Source organism: Passer domesticus, chromosome 14 (assembly GCF_036417665.1).
Source record: "Passer domesticus isolate bPasDom1 chromosome 14, bPasDom1.hap1, whole genome shotgun sequence".
Classification (NCBI taxonomy): Eukaryota; Metazoa; Chordata; class Aves; order Passeriformes; family Passeridae; genus Passer; species Passer domesticus.
In genome coordinates, this window is record NC_087487.1 from 6587847 (window position 1) to 6603551 (window position 15705).

General features: G+C 46.4%; 1 protein-coding gene across 5 annotated transcripts in view; it reads right to left on the reverse strand.

The window, feature by feature from the left end:
* RNF111 (ring finger protein 111) overlaps positions 1 to 15705 on the reverse strand; it is a 55279-nt gene that overhangs the window by 38921 nt on the left and 653 nt on the right. For 2 of the 5 annotated variants that reach the window (XM_064389199.1, XM_064389196.1), the window contains exons 2-4: positions 15489 to 15616; positions 10681 to 10777; positions 6057 to 6149 (exon numbers count right to left, since the gene is read on the reverse strand). The gene's annotated coding sequence lies outside the window, so the exon portion shown is untranslated. Of the gene's footprint in view, positions 1 to 2492; positions 2599 to 2936; positions 3195 to 6056; positions 6150 to 10680; positions 10778 to 15488; positions 15617 to 15705 lie in introns of those variants that run through there. The other 3 variants (XM_064389198.1, XM_064389200.1, XM_064389197.1) reach the window with 3 other exon arrangements.

Sequence of the window (15705 nt, forward strand, 5' to 3'; positions counted from 1 at the left end):
GCAATTTTCACCAGAATTCAAGATCTTAACTAGAAATTTTGCTTCCTGAGACAGCTAGGAAAATTCTGAGACACACAGCCATCAAAAATTATTTTAAAAATTGTTCCTTAGTCCCCCTGGCATTTTTGACCTTTGAGGTATGTGTAATTCTTCTTGATATAGTGTCATTTTGCAAACACTTCTCAATGAAGCTTTGAGGAGCAAAGTTAAACATGATCTTTGCCACAGCTGCTAGTAAGAACCTGTCAAGTGGGACTTGTGAAATGAACCATTAGGACAGTTTTATGCTGCTCTTCAGGACACCTATGAGAAGTAGGGATTTTACAGCTACTCAGCTGAGCAGCTCTGCCAGTTTCAGTGGAAAGGACACTGCAGCAGACTTCTCCACTCTGCACCCAGCAGAGACAAAAGTAAACATTTTACCTAACAGCAACCAAATATTAGGGCTAAACTGTATTGAGAGGGAAAAAAAAAAGACAGAAGCAAATAGCCCTGACCTCTTGTAGTAAAGCCATGAACCAGCCCTCTCAGATTTCACTTAGTAAGGAAGACATCATTTTAATTTAGGGCAATTCCTTTTTCAAATAGCATAAACTACATAAAACAAGAAAATAATCCTGTTTTACCACCAGATCTGTAGTGCTTTGGCTGTTTGCATGTCAGTAAGGTTGAAAAGAGATTTATAAACATGCATATTGAGTAACATTGTATGGGATACACGTACAATGTAAGGATAGGTAATTACTCCAAGTTGTGGTCTCCTAAGTTTTGTCAGTGCAGCTGCTTCCAAGGTTTACAGTGCTCTTGCAAGACACACAAAATGTACACACAGCTGAAGTCTTTTAACTAGTGAACTTCCTTCAAGGTTAAGTACAGATTGGTGGGTCAGGCCTAGAAGAGAACCCCAACGGGGCAGAAGGAAAGGAAGAAAGGAAAATGTTTCTTTCACCAACCCAAACTTTTGCTGACAACTCCCTTAAAGGAGATTGCACGTCAGGAAAGCCATGAGGAACCCTTTATAAAACATCTGCCTATGGCAAATCCATCTCTCTGTACTATCCCCCATTATTTACCTGTGAATTAAATCATCCTGTTCCCCATCACTCCCCCCTCAATTCTTCCCTATTTATTCAACTGCTTTACATGCAAGCCTCTATAACATCAGCCATGGAGGAGGGAACTATCACTTCTATCTTCTCCAAATAATGTCCTCACTAATAAAGGAAATAGAAACAATTAAAATGAAAGATTGTACATCTTGGAAAAAGAAGGAACTGCTGTCAGCTAAATGTTACTGCAACACAGCCACCTCCAATGAAAATCAACTGCTGTAACTGATCTGGTTATGTAGGTCAACAAAGTTACTAATTCAAATATAAACTGGAGTCACAGTCCTGTTAAGATACACTCTTAATACACTTTTACAAAAGCTATTGCTTCATAAAAGACATATTTCTGAAAGGTCAGAATGCTCTCCTCCGTATTTTGAAAGGACATGCAAAATATTCATGAGTGCTGTGAGCTGTTGTTCACCCTCAAGCTCCCAATACCAGACACAACCTCAGCTGTAGCTGCCAGGGCTCCAGCCATCAATAAAAACCATCAGATTTTTAAAAATGTGAGACTTCTAGAGTTTTAAAACAGGAAGCCTGGTGCCTTATACACTATTATTTAAGTAAAGTGAACCATAAAATGTTCCTACAGCCTTTCCCACCTTATGAATGCCATAGGTGATTCTACACTGTGGATGAGTGCACAAGACAGGTGCCCAGATGTTCACTCTACCAAATTCACCAAGATCACTTCTTTCCCTATCAATCCTTGCACATCAGCAAGGATCAGCCTGTCTAACAGGGCTTGCTTCTGTTCCCTCCCTGCCCCAAGACAGTCCCTTTATCCACAAAAAGTCAGTGCAAAAACACTCAAATTGCTTAAACTGTTCTGACAGCAAGAACTATGGATATGTGAACAACAAGAAGATGTAATTTCTGGTTTTAAGACTGGCAAAGCATTGTAACTATTTAAATATTAGTTTTCCTGGAAAAGCTTTCTACTAAGTATCCAGCATTAATATACCTTTGGAATTTTCTACAAGTTACAACAAAGACAAGGTAAGACCTTATACTGCACCTGAAAACCTAGCTTTCCTTTACTAGTTTATAATACAGATACCATGACAAACCCAGGTCCATACAGCGAGCAGTCAATTCTTATCTTTTTGTTCAAACCTTTGTTTCTGAAATAACTGCATTAGAATAAAATTATTCTAATTACAGCAAACTCTTACCTCCTGCATTATGTCCTCTTCTGGAGAAGTACTTGGGTATCAGGAATTAAGGGTCTCATTTAACCAGCTAAAGCAAGCAGGCCTTGCTTATGATTTAATAAAATCATTTCAAGCCATGGAAGAGCCGATTCAAACAACATGAAAATTCCATGAATGCATGCTCAGCCCCAAGCACAGAAACACAGACACTTTAAAAAGTACATACCCTTAGCACCTGCCCACTGCAACAGGGACAGGCCTGCGTACCTCTGAAGATCCTGGCCTACATTTCTGAATGAACGCTACTTCCTCGTTCATCAGGCAAAAACCACCTGAAAATGGTGATTTTTTTTTTTTAAACCTGGGTTAAGAGAACACCAACTTCGCAAACAAAACAAATGACGTCATAACAGACCCTATTACGCACAGAAATAGAAACTCATTTCCCTAAGGGGAAAATTTGTGACAAAACCCCAGAGAGTGCTGCGGCTGCCCGCAGCGAAGACACCGCTTTGTGCGTCAGCGAGGCGCTGAATAAAAAAGGAAAAACACATTCTGCGCGAAGTTCCCACCCGCCGCACAGCCCCGCCGGAGGGCGGGGAGGCGGGGCAGCCCCCGCCCGGCCCGGCCCGGCCCGGCCCCGCCGCGGGGTCCCCGCCGCCCCCCGTACCTGAGACAGCGAGGCCGCGGGGGAAGGGGCGGGTGCCGCCGGCGCCCTGCGCAGGGCCCAGGGGGGGAAGCGGCCCCGCTGGGCGCCGCAGTGACCCCGCGGCGCTGCCCGGCGCGGCTCCAGAGGCCGCAGCGTCCTGGCCGTGCCGGTGCGGCCGCCGGCCCCGCTCCGCTCCCGCTGCGCCGGGCGGGCCCCGCTCTGTTGTGGCGCAGCCCCCGCCGCTCCCTGCCCAGCGCAGCGCGACACTCGGCGCTGCTTTACAGCCGCCCGCAAAGCGCAGCCGCGCCGGCGCGCGCCCCGCCTCCCGCCGCGCCCCCTGCCGGGCGGCGGCGCCGCCGCAGCGCGGGCTGCGGAGGGGACGGGCCGGGGCAGGGCGGGATCATCAGGGCACCGGGCTCTGGGGATGGGCTCCTGAGGGCTCCGAGCTGCTCGGGATGGGCTCCTGAGGGCTCCGAGCTGCTCGGGATGGGCTCCTGAGGGCTCCGAGCTGCTCGGGATGGGCTCCTGAGGGCACCGGGCTCTGGGGATGGGCTCCTGAGGGCTCCGGGCTCTGGGGATGGGCTCCTGAGGGCTCCGAGCTGCTCGGGATGGGCTCCTGAGGGCTCCGGGCTCTGGGGATGGGCTCCTGAGGGCACCGGGCTCTGGGGATGGGCTCCTGAGGGCTCCGGGCTCTGGGGATGGGCTCCTGAGGGCTACGAGCTCTGGGGATGGGCTCCTGAGGGCACCGGGCTCTGGGGATGGGCTCCTGAGGGCACCGAGCTGCTCGGGATGGGCTCCTGAGGGCACCGGGCTGCTCGGGATGGGCTCCTGAGGGCTCCGAGCTGCTCGGGATGGGCTCCTGAGGGCACCGAAATCTGGGAATGGGCTCCTGAGGGCACCGAGCTGCTCGGGATGGGCTCCTGAGGGCACCGAGCTCTGGGGATGGGCTCCTGAGGGCACCGAGCTGTTCGGGATGGGCTCCTGAGGGCACCGAAATCTGGGAATGGGCTCCTGAGGGCACCGGGCTGCTCGGGATGGGCTCCTGAGGGCTCCGAGCTCTGGGGATGGGCTCAGTGGCACGGCCCTGGCTGCCTTCGCTGCTGCTGCTGCTGCATTTAGGCGGGTGTGTGTAAATGTGTAGAGCGGAGGTGTCAGAGCATGGAGCGGGCTCTGCTCGGCCGTGCCGAGGAGTGCGGCACAAGGCAATGGGCAGACGCATGCACAGACAGTTCCACCCGAGCTGAGAAAGAGTTTCACTGTGCAGAGCGGCACTGGATCAGGCTGCCCAGGCATCCTGCAGCTGGAATCCTGTGCCGTGGCCTCTGGGATCACCCGCCTTGGGCAGGGAGCTCGGACCACAGGGGGACCCACTGTGGTTCCCTCCAGCCTGACCCTTTCTGTGGTGTCCCTTCTAGGACTTCTCTAAAAGCCATTTGTTTTCTGCCCAGGGCCGTGCCTGCCCTTGACACCGCAGTATCTCACAGCTGCCTGTCCTGCAGCCAGTGACAGGTGCAGCTGTGAAGAAATGCCAACAAGTCCCAACTCTCCATCCCGGCTCTTTAGAAATAGAAATTTATTTGCCTTTACTGCACAGTGCAGTCAGTGACTCGGGATGATGTGAGCCTCCCCCCTCTGCATTACTGATGTGCACACAAACTGGTGAGGAGCCTGTCCCATGCAGTGGCTGTGTGTCACACAAACACCACGGCTTTGGGAAGGCTCTCACACAGCAGCAAACCCCAATGTTTGCTGACTTTGCAACTGCCAGAGGCCAGGATATCTCTGCAGAGGTGACCTTTCATCAATGTCAGGGTACACATTCCAGCTCCAGACTGAAACACTGCATAGACAAGTGTCCTCTACTGTCAGTGACCAACAGCTACATAAACCCAAGGCTTTGGAGCAGAAAGGTACAGTCTGGTCTGCAGATAGTTAAAGATCTTACTCAGAACACACTGCACCAGAGAGTCATCAGTACACAGCAGTTCCTACGTGTTTTGGAGGAGCTAAACAACCTGCATGCATCATTACAAAAGGAATGGTCACTGGGGAAAAATTGTGTTGACACTATTAATTGCATGAGTTTCTGAACAGAATTTGCTTAGAGCAAAAGCGGATAAAACAACATGGAAATTAGACTCTACTTCAATATATGTCCAAAAGTGTACAAAATGCAAAAAGTGCTATAGCACATAAATGATATGAAAATAGACTTTTTCAGCTCTATGTGTGAAATGAGAACACAGGAAGAAGTGAGACCCACATAGAATGAAGATGGAAAAAAGGATCACAGGTTATTTCATATGGTTCCATGAGCAAAGCAACAATTAATTTCAGTTTGCAATAAAGACAATAACACAGGTTTTCCAGCATTAACTGTCTACCTTTCTCTACATATTTCTTGTGGTGGTGGGTAGTTTTCTTTAAGCCGTGTCACATCAGCTAATTTCGGTAAACATAGACACCGAGCCACAGATGAAATAAGCAATGAAACTGGGGAGAACGTGAAGACAGCACCAGACAGTGGGAGGAAGGTCATGTCATTTGCATAAGCAATTTTAATATTTTCCATTAAGCACTAGATCCAAAGTTGGAATACTTTATTAAAAATCAGCTGGGGAAAAAACAATCGAGACAATATATGGGAAGAAGTGAATCATGCTGAGGACTGATAGAAGCAAAGTGAAAAAACATCAAATACAAAGAATGTGCACTTGAATGTTAATGAGCAAATGTTTTGGGTATTTGTCAGGCAAAAGGCAGTGGGATGTGGACTTCAATTAGCAATGTAATTAAGTAAATGACCATCAGTCAACAACATTTTGTAGACATGAAAAAGCAAATATGTCTGTATAATAACTTAGTCTAAATAATTTTCAGAGAGAGAAGTTTCAGTGGTATTGCAAAAATTATTCCTGATGTAGTCTTGCAACTACTTTATGCAGCTTTTTTTTAATATGTACCCAAGGAAGATGAACACTAATTTTAGTGGGACTCAAGAAAACACAGTATAGATAATATGAGAGGAAGCTAATAAAATTTGGCTGGATTGCATTAAGAAATGAGACAGAGGAGCACTGTGAATAAGCTGATCAGAGACAAATACCAATAAAAAACCACACCAACTAGTTACGTATTTACCTATTTACGTAATAATTGGTTTGAACTCTTGTGTCAAAGGGGACAGAAAGGTACTTCTTGGTAGAGAAAATGTAGTCACTCTCTGCTCACCAACTGAAAGACATACAAAAGATCATTTCAAAAACAAAAACAAGCAGCCAAAGTTTTCAGTTTACAAATTAAAAAGCAAATGCAGTCAGTCTTGATTTTCTCCCAGTGAGAAGTCACAGTGGCCAAATGATCTGTAAATGTTCTAACTCTGTATAATTCTCTAGACCTTTCCAGAGAAAGGCAGAATTTCTGGAATCCTTATTGGCTAAGATTTCCTAACACCTATTTCAATATGGACCCAGCTGATGAGAATCTAGTAACTTGTGGGCCAGTCGCCCTTAAACAAACTCTTGATAAAAATTAGTTTGTCCATTATTGACTGGCTATTAACACAATTTTTAAAGAAAGGTGATGTAGAAAATACTTCAGTGCCCAGAATTATTCACTATTTTTAAAAACCAGACTTTTATCTATGACCTTTCATGTAAGTTTTTTTCTGCCATTATCTTAGTATCTTGCAGAGACAGACAGTTGTCTTGAAATTTGATTATTGATTCCTCGGAACAAACCAAAACATTCTCCTTCTCACACTTCTTCTCACAAAACCCAAAAGATTAAATGGAATAATTCTACATTGCTAATGCAAATTTCAGAATGACTTTCAGGCTATGGTACCATCAGCTCATACTGAACTCTTCAACTTCTTCTAACCACAGCTGAACAAAACCATTTAAATGCACACCCCAGGGCCTGGCAGAACTAAAGACATGGAGAAGAAACAATCTATCCAAGATCAAAACATGCCAGCCAGCAGGAGATTGCACTTTACATTTTTGGCAAAAGACAGAAAAAAGTAACCCCCTTATCCTGAGGTACCTGCAGCAGGTTACTTTTTTTGGACACAGCTCTGTGCAGGGCTTTTTTCTTGGACACATCTCCGTGCAGGGCTGCTGGAGCAGCTTGCTGGCCCACAATGAAAGCAAGGCACAGCTCTTTCCAGGGGTGAGAGCAGCTTCTGGAACAGCCCCACGGGCACGGGGCCAAGGGCTGAGCTGCACACTCACAGAGGGCTGGCCCTGCTCCGGGCCTGCTCTGAGCCTGACAGGATGGAAGGTGCTGCCTCTAAAACTCTGCCCGTGGCCAGGACTGTGGGAGTGTCACTGACAGGAGTGTGGGTCTGTCACTGCTGAGGGGAGTGTCACTGACAGCCAGGAGTGTGGGAGTGTCACACACACACTGCTGGAGGAGTGTCACTGACAGGAGTGTGGGAGTGTCACACACACACTGCTGGAGGAGTGTCACTGACAGGAGTGTGGGTCTGTCACACACACACTGCTGGGGAGTGTCACTGACAGGAGTGTGGGTGTGTCACACACACACTGCTGGGGGAGTGTCACACACACACTGCTGAGGGAGTGTCACTGACAGGAGTGTGGGAGTGTCACACACACACTGCTGGGGGAGTGTCACTGACAGCCAGCAGTGTGGGTCTGTCACACACACACTGCTGGGAGAGTGTCACTGACAGGAGTGTGGGTCTGTCACACACACACTGCTGGGGGAGTGTCACTGACAGGAGTGTGGGTCTGTCACACACACACTGCTGGGGGAGTGTCACTGACAGGAGTGTGGGTCTGTCACACACACACTGCTGGGGGAGTGTCACTGACAGGAGTGTGGGAGTGTCACACACACACTGCTGGGGGAGTGTCACTGACAGGAGTGTGGGTGTGTCACACACACACTGCTGGGGGAGTGTCACTGACAGGAGTGTGGGTCTGTCACACACACACTGCTGGGGGAGTGTCACTGACAGGAGTGTGGGTCTGTCACACACACACTGCTGGGGGAGTGTCACAGCCAGGAGTGTGGGTCTGTCACACACACACTGCTGGGGGAGTGTCACTGACAGGAGTGTGGGTCTGTCACACACACACTGCTGGGGGAGTGTCACTGACAGGAGTGTGGGTCTGTCACACACACACTGCTGGGGAGTGTCACTGACAGGAGTGTGGGTCTGTCACACACACACTGCTGGGGGAGTGTCACTGACAGGAGTGTGGGTCTGTCACACACACACTGCTGGGGAGTGTCACTGACAGGAGTGTGGGTCTGTCACACACACACTGCTGGGGGAGTGTCACAGCCAGGAGTGTGGGTCTGTCACACACACACTGCTGGGGGAGTGTCACTGACAGGAGTGTGGGTCTGTCACACACACACTGCTGGGGAGTGTCACTGACAGGAGTGTGGGTCTGTCACACACACACTGCTGGGGAGTGTCACTGACAGGAGTGTGGGTCTGTCACACACACACTGCTGGGGAGTGTCACAGCCAGGAGTGTGGGTCTGTCACACACACACTGCTGGGGGAGTGTCACAGCCAGGAGTGTGGGTCTGTCACACACACACTGCTGGGGGAGTGTCACTGACAGGAGTGTGGGTCTGTCACACACACACTGCTGGGGAGTGTCACAGACAGGAGTGTGGGAGTGTCACACACACACTGCTGGGGGAGTGTCACTGACAGGAGTGTGGGTCTGTCACACACACACTGCTGGGGGAGTGTCACTGACAGGAGTGTGGGAGTGTCACACACACACTGCTGGGGGAGTGTCACTGACAGGAGTGTGGGTCTGTCACACACACACTGCTGGGGGAGTGTCACTGACAGGAGTGTGGGTCTGTCACACACACACTGCTGGGGGAGTGTCACTGACAGGAGTGTGGGTCTGTCACACACACACTGCTGGGGAGTGTCACTGACAGGAGTGTGGGTCTGTCACACACACACTGCTGGGGGAGTGTCACTGACAGGAGTGTGGGTCTGTCACACACACACTGCTGGGGGAGTGTCACTGACAGGAGTGTGGGTGTGTCACACACACACTGCTGGGGGAGTGTCACTGACAGGAGTGTGGGTCTGTCACACACACACTGCTGGGGGAGTGTCACTGACAGGAGTGTGGGTCTGTCACACACACACTGCTGGGGGAGTGTCACTGACAGGAGTGTGGGTGTGTCACACACACACTGCTGGGGGAGTGTCACTGACAGGAGTGTGGGTCTGTCACACACACACTGCTGGGGGAGTGTCACTGACAGGAGTGTGGGTCTGTCACACACACACTGCTGGGGGAGTGTCACAGCCAGGAGTGTGGGTCTGTCACACACACACTGCTGGGGGAGTGTCACTGACAGGAGTGTGGGTCTGTCACACACACACTGCTGGGGGAGTGTCACTGACAGGAGTGTGGGTCTGTCACACACACACTGCTGGGGAGTGTCACTGACAGGAGTGTGGGTCTGTCACACACACACTGCTGGGGGAGTGTCACTGACAGGAGTGTGGGTCTGTCACACACACACTGCTGGGGAGTGTCACTGACAGGAGTGTGGGTCTGTCACACACACACTGCTGGGGGAGTGTCACAGCCAGGAGTGTGGGTCTGTCACACACACACTGCTGGGGGAGTGTCACTGACAGGAGTGTGGGTCTGTCACACACACACTGCTGGGGGAGTGTCACTGACAGGAGTGTGGGTCTGTCACACACACACTGCTGGGGAGTGTCACTGACAGGAGTGTGGGTCTGTCACACACACACTGCTGGGGAGTGTCACAGCCAGGAGTGTGGGTCTGTCACACACACACTGCTGGGGGAGTGTCACAGCCAGGAGTGTGGGTCTGTCACACACACACTGCTGGGGGAGTGTCACTGACAGGAGTGTGGGTCTGTCACACACACACTGCTGGGGAGTGTCACAGACAGGAGTGTGGGAGTGTCACACACACACTGCTGGGGGAGTGTCACTGACAGGAGTGTGGGTCTGTCACACACACACTGCTGGGGGAGTGTCACTGACAGGAGTGTGGGAGTGTCACACACACACTGCTGGGGGAGTGTCACTGACAGGAGTGTGGGTCTGTCACACACACACTGCTGGGGGAGTGTCACTGACAGGAGTGTGGGTCTGTCACACACACACTGCTGGGGGAGTGTCACTGACAGGAGTGTGGGTCTGTCACACACACACTGCTGGGGAGTGTCACTGACAGGAGTGTGGGTCTGTCACACACACACTGCTGGGGGAGTGTCACTGACAGGAGTGTGGGTCTGTCACACACACACTGCTGGGGGAGTGTCACTGACAGGAGTGTGGGTCTGTCACACACACACTGCTGGGGAGTGTCACTGACAGGAGTGTGGGTCTGTCACACACACACTGCTGGGGGAGTGTCACTGACAGCCAGCAGTGTGGGTCTGTCACACACACACTGCTGGGGGAGTGTCACTGACAGCCAGGAGTGTGGGTCTGTCACACACACACTGCTGGGGGAGTGTCACTGACAGGAGTGTGGGTCTGTCACACACACACTGCTGGGGAGTGTCACTGACAGGAGTGTGGGAGTGTCACACACACACTGCTGGGGGAGTGTCACTGACAGGAGTGTGGGTCTGTCACACACACACTGCTGGGGAGTGTCACTGACAGGAGTGTGGGAGTGTCACACACACACTGCTGGGGGAGTGTCACTTACAGCCAGGAGCGTGGGTCTGTCACACACACACTGCTGGGGGAGTGTCACTTACAGCCAGGAGCGTGGGTCTGTCACTGCTGGGGGAGCTGTCACAGCCAGGGTATTCATCAGGCCATCCTTGACATTTACACCAGATGTGCTTCTGTAGACTTAACACAAACCATACTCAAGCATATATTTAAATGTTTGCACGAGTTAAGTCAACTTACAATTACTAGTAGTATAAATAAAATGTAACACCTCTTGTAATATGTTGTGAGGATGATACAGAAAACCAGATAACACAGAAACATTGCTGTGTTAGATCACAAAAACTTTGGGATTGATACTTGGATGATAAACAGTCACAGCTCTAGTCAGCCCAGATGAAGATCTTAACACTGAAAACTGGAGAAATAGGGAAAAGATTAAAAATCCTGAAAGACTTACATTATGAAAAATTGCTACCAGGAAACAAGAAAAGAATGATCATTTGCAGAATCAAAAATAAAACTATGATTGTCTGTGCTATATATTTCTGATGGAAATTTTTGAATACAATTTATCAAAGCGTTTTCAAAAGCTCTGGAAAATATCATGCAGCACTCAGGTAATTTATATTTTTAAGATACAAGGAAAAACAAAATACCCTGCATTACAGTATGATGTTAATACTGAAATGATCCACCAGTCACTCATTTGATTTCATGTTGTACAGCCTGATAAGGCTCTGCAAGGTTAGAAACAGCATTTTCACAACACATGACTTCAGAAATTATGCAAATCCCCACTAAGGTCCCACAGTATCTTTCTGAGATTATCTGATAGCTTAAATATTTAAGTTGCCATATAATTAAGAAGGTGTGGTGAATGTAATTACTTGGAAATAGCTAGTTTGTTGACAGTATTTTTAATAGTTCTTTTTCTTATTCAAAAACAAGTATGTCACCAAGCTCTTAGTAGAAAGATCACGAGATATTCCTACTTATTCTTTCAGTGCTTGTACAATAATGGGGCCAAATATATTTCTGTGTTTTAATGATGCATCAGTGGCTATTTTTAGAGCAATTAGGTTTAAAACAAACAAAAGCATCCTGCATTTAATGATCTGACTTTGCACTAAGAAATTCAATAGCCATTTCCTAGCATGTATGTATGGTTTCAGTGGTAAAATATAAGATATATGTGTTTGATTTACAACTGGATTTATGTTCTTTTCCTTGCTGTTCTCTAGAAGAATTATAATGAGAGCAATTGAGAGATCAGAATTTCATTTTTACAACCTCCTCTGACTGCTCATCATGCAGTACATCAATAATACATCAAAAAGAAAACTATACATTCAGAGTGGAAAAAGTCATTTTTTATACCAGTGATACATATTAAATTATCAGTGATTTTTATCTCCAAGTGTATCTATTGTCAGGCATTCACTGAAATATCCCAAATAGTTACTCTTGCTCCGTCTGCAGTCCAGAGAAATAGTGCAGTTTAAAATTACAGCAACCAGTCAATGCAACATGAGAACTGGGACAAGACTCAGTGTCTTTCAAAGTAAAAAGGATTTTTCCTGCTATTTCAGTTAGTCCAGTATCAGCCTAGCCTCACTCTTTTAAAAGGGGTTAGACTGAAAAAGGAACTGAGTCACTGCATCATATATTCCTGTAATAACTAGCTTTCATGTAGTCAGTCCCCCCAAAAGTAGATCCAAAAATCTGTACTGGAAACTTGGATTTCGGAAGCAAACAAAGAAAAGTTTGTTAGAGCTGTTGTTCACTAAAGTTAAAAGTAAAAACACAGACTGAAAAAGTCAGTTTTTAAAGAAGCAATATGTTAAGCAGAGATCTTTGCAATAAAAGAGAAGTATGATTCAAGTGAGATGAATTTGGAGATGACCTTCCAGCACCCCAAACCCCTCCCTTTTTCCTGAACCAACATCTCTTTTTCTTAGAAGGGGATATGGACAAATGGGTGGCTGTGTGAAGAGAAGGAAACTGGGACAGCCTGTTGATCTAGCTGAATGCTCTAGCCAGGCTTCTGTACAAAAAAGAGGCAAGAACCACTTCTCTATGTTTAAAAACACTGAATATCCCTTTATTTTTACAGAGTCCAAACACACTAAAACTGCAGTTGTAATTAATTTAAAATTTCAGGTACCAACTGCATGAAGGCATTAAAGAGATGAGAAAGCTGGGGTTTGCTCCTGCATTGTGCTTCAGTGGCAGCCTGGGAATGGACTGGGCAGAGAAGCTGAACTGGGATCATCTACACAGGAAAACCCCACCAAGGTATAAAGCCCAGGGGAAAATGTGACAAATCTAAGGATATTCACAGCTTCCAGCTGTCTCACATACAAAAAAAACAAAAAACAATTTACAGTAGCACAGGTCTGTACTTGTTTAAATACTCATATATGGGCCAAACATTTCTCGTCTTTGGAAGTCTTATTACTGTTTCCTAACCAAACCTTTCTACAAATTTCAGAACCTAATGGTAGAAAACAACATTTATTTTGAAAACTGGCAGATGTTTCAAGAGACTAGTAAAGGACTGAGTGTTTTTCTTTAGGAAAAAAACCCCAATGTAACAATCTAACAGGAAATTAGAATCCAGTCAACTTGATTAAAATTCCCAGATGAATTCAAAAACGTTTGTATATACCTGAAAAATAACAAATGATAAATAACAACCAATATTTGCCCATTACAGTCTATCAAACCAACCTAGTTTTTTATGTTGGTTCTACAAACATAAATAAATTGAAGATCTTCACTTCAGCAAGGCTCTTCTGTTTCATTGACATTTTCATAAGAAAGATAAGGAGATTTGATCTGGACAGAAAATCCAGCAATTTGATACAAAACTGGTTGTACTTTGAGCATCACTATTAACAGTTTATATAAAATAATATCAAAATGGATAAATACTAAATTTCCATCAAACAAAATGCCTTGTACACTTCTATATTGTAATCTCTTTGCAAAAGGCTTAGAGACCACACTCATAAGCCTGGAGCTGGCCCCTGGCTGGGGGTGCTGCAGGGAGGAGAAGCAAGAGCAGAGTTTGAAATCATTGCAACAGGGGGATGATGATTCTACAAACACGAGAGCAATGTTCTGCACTCAGCAAGAAATCAACTGCACAGAGAACAGTAATTGTGGTAATGAACTTGCAGAAAAGAAACCAGCAGGCAGAGTGGATCACAAGCAGAACGCAGCAAGCTCATGAGGCTGGGGAAGGCATCCACTCTGCTGAGGCATCATCAGAAGAGCTGCCACCAAGGTACCTTTGGAAGCTGTGAGAAGATTGGGGGGGAGCTAGAGGGGTACAGCAACACAAAGCCTTGTGTTTCAGAACTGATCAAAAGAAAAGGAATAATTAGTGCTTTTAATAAAAAACAACCCAAAAGAGAAAGACTGAACAAAAATATGGTAACAGTCTCAATTTGTGTAAAAGGGTGCTGCAAAAAGAAAGAGAACACTGTCCATATTCACTTGGAATAAATCAGCTAAACTGCAGCAAAATATATTTAATCCAGACATTCAAAGAAGGAGAGTTAAGGACTAGACTAGACTGCCTGAGGAATGAGTGGAATCTGTGTTTAAGGCTTTAAGAACAGGTTATGCAAACATCCTTCGAGGTTGTTTTCATAATAGTTTATTGTGCCTTGAGGCAGGAGGATGACTGAGAATCCAGGTAAGGTCACTTCTGGCTCTCTGGGTTGCTTTTTTTTTGGGGAGGGGATGCATTAAGTGTAAAGCTTGAACATCTACACGACCTCAACCAACAAGCACTGAGGTTTAGGTATGTCAAGAAACCCCTAAAAACCAGTGCAGGTGCTGTATTTGTGATCCCTCTCATCTTCTTTCCAGAAACGAGACACACTAAACTTGCCTTCACTAACATGGAACCCACACAGTGAGTTTTGGGTGTATTTCCACAACAGTTTACCACAGCAAACCTGACAGCCCTGATTAAAATTTTGCTACAGTGCTGAATCCAAGGTTATGTGAAAATAAAATAGGTCTTTTTCCATACACTCACAAAAATGTTTCTGTAGTCTAAAATTAAGCTAGGGTTCATCTATTAACCTCAAAGTCAATCCTATTATATTTGATGTTAATACAGATGTTGTCACAAAAGACAGCATAATCAAAACCACATTGTTCTTTTTATAAAAATCTTGGTATCAACTGCAACAGCAGCATAACATAATTAAGATATGCATGCAATTACCAGTCCAAAGTGTGCTTTAAGACTTCTGTGCATGTCTACTTTTAAATACACAGATTTTACCCTCTGTCAATTGTTTATTAATGAAAGTATTACTTCAGGTAATTTTGAAATGCACTTCCAAGTGCACTTTGAAAAGAAAAAGGGAATGGTGTAACAAATCTTTCAGGATTCAGAACTTAATTTGCATAAAAGATTGTTTAACAAAGATTTGTTAAATAAAACAAACATTCATTTTTTCAGTTTTGTCTTTATGTAATTTCTGAATGAAGAGAGAATAAGAGGACTGCTGTGACTTCAATTTATAGGTACTTAAATTCTGCCTCATTTGAAGATTTAGTAGGAGTTTAACATCTGTTGTTGACAAAATAACTTCAAGCATTTCCTACAGAAAATGAATGAAAGGGAACTAAGAGGTAACATCTTCCATTACCTGATACAAGTATAGACTAATAAATCATAAGAAGAGGCACTTTGGCAAAAATTTAAAACATTAGTATTGTACTTCTGGAATACTTCCAGTAACAAACTGTTACACAAACAGATCAATTGTTCATTTCCTAAACTGTGACAAATCAGTGGCCAGAACACGCAAGAATCACAGAAATTGTTAGGTTGGAAAGGACCTCAGAGGTCATGGAGTCCAACCTGTGGCTGAAATCAAAGTCAGCAGGACCATGGCACCAGCGCCTCGTCCAGTCTCTCCTCAAACACCTTCAAGGACAGCGGCTCCACCACCTCCCCGGGCAGCCCGTTCCAGGGTCCAATCACCTTTTCTGTGAAAAAAGTATTTCTGAAGTCAAACCTAAACCTGCCCTGGTGCAGCCTGAGGCCACGTCCTGCCGTCCGGTCGCTGTTCCCTGGG